We start from the raw sequence: 1,741 nt of genomic DNA on the forward strand, positions 1-1,741 counted from the left end.
CAGCCCAACACCGTGCAGGATGCTTGGCATTTGCCAGAGAACACCAGGATTGGTAAATTCACCACTGGCACCCTGTGCTCTTCACAGATGAAAGCACGTTCACTCTGACATGTGACAGACGTGACAGTCTGGAGATGTGGAGAGTGATCTGCTGCCTGCAACAGCCTTCAGCATGACCGGTTGGGCAGTGGGTCAGTAATGGTGTGGGGTGGCATTTCTTTGGAGGGCCACACAATCCTCCATGTGCTCTCCAGAGGTAGCCTGACTGCCATTAGGTACCGAGATGAGATCTCCAGACCTCTTGTGAGACCATATGCTGGTGCGGTTGGCCCTGGGTTCTTTTTAATGCAGGTCAATGCTAGACCTCATGTGGCTGGAGTGTGTCAGCAGTTCCTGCAAGATGAAGGCATTGAAGCTATGGACTGGCCCGCCCATTCCCCAGACCTGGATCTGATTGAGCACATCTGGGACATCATGTCTCGCTCCATCCACCAACATCACGTTGCACCACAGACTGTGCAGGAGTTGGCAGATGCTTTAGTCCAGGTCTGGGAGGAGATCCCTCAGGAGACCATCCACCACCTCATCAGGAGCATGCCCAGGCGTTGTAGGGAGGTCATACAGACACGTGGAGGCCACACACAATACTGAGCTTCATTTTGACTTGTTTGAAGGACATTACATTAAAGCTGGATCAGCCTGTAGTGTGTTTTTCACTTTCATTTTGTGTGTGACTCCAAACCCAGGCCTCCATTAGTTAATAAATTTGATTACCATTGATGATTTTTGTGTGATTCTGTTGTCAGCACATTCAAACTTGTACAGAACAAAGTTTTCATTGAGAATATTTCATTCGCTCAGATCTAGGACGTGTTATTTGAGTGCTCCCTTTATTGTTTTGAGCAGTGCATATATGAGTTAAATAACYTTTTTTATGTAAAAGTTAAAATATGAACCAACCGAGACTGAATAAATAACTTTTTTTGAATATTTGAGTGAAAAAACGTTAAAAAAATAACACTGGTGGGCTTTGTAAACGTTTCATTTTCTTACAATACTGTTTTTTTCCAGTTAACCTTAAAACTCACAAATTTGTTTTGTTTCTCAAAACATTCTGACATAAATTTTTCTGTTTGCAATTGTTGCACACCAGGTAGTATTTTTTTTTTCATCCAGTGTCCATTTAGGTCCTCAGTAGAATCTTTTCAAATTAATCATTAATAATCTGCAGTCTGACAGTTGCACTTGGTCAGACTTCGTAATTAATAGATTTGTGCAATAGGRTCCAGGTCAAAAAGGCATTTCAAAACACATTTTAGCTTTGTCATGATGACCATCACRAGTTCCTCATTTTGTTGAGATGTCCAGATTAAAGCTGTATAAAGTGTCTGCTCTTTGATGATGAATCTGAAGCTGCAGGCTGACGGCGAGGCGAGGAGAAGAAGCTCAGTCTGCAGTGAGCTGAACAGCCAACCTGTCAAACTGTTTTCTGTTTGCTCGGTCCTCAGGCTCTCCTCTGCACGGGACAGATTCTGCTGAAGTGTAAGATTTATTTATTTATTTTAGGCTTCTGTGGAAAAGTCAAAAGGATAGGTACTTGGGCTTTTTAATAACAATTGTATATCTGTATATACAATAGTATATAAACTGGAGCTACTGGTTTTGGTGAGCATGCTSGTGTCCGACATGGTGGGAACCATGTTCCCACCATGTCGGACCATCTTGACATTACCATCCCACC

At 43.0% G+C, this 1,741-nt stretch overlaps 1 protein-coding gene across 1 annotated transcript in view; it reads left to right on the plus strand.

The window, feature by feature from the left end:
* Positions 1 to 1,437: 1,437 nt before the first annotated feature.
* LOC106533885 (ladderlectin) overlaps positions 1,438 to 1,741 on the plus strand; it is a gene marked incomplete in the record, with an annotated part of 6,009 nt that continues 5,705 nt past the window's right edge. The window contains 1 exon segment of the mRNA XM_014030347.1: positions 1,438 to 1,542.

This window comes from Austrofundulus limnaeus, unplaced genomic scaffold (assembly GCF_001266775.1).
Source record: "Austrofundulus limnaeus strain Quisiro unplaced genomic scaffold, Austrofundulus_limnaeus-1.0 Scaffold1044, whole genome shotgun sequence".
NCBI classification, from domain to species: domain Eukaryota; kingdom Metazoa; phylum Chordata; class Actinopteri; order Cyprinodontiformes; family Rivulidae; genus Austrofundulus; species Austrofundulus limnaeus.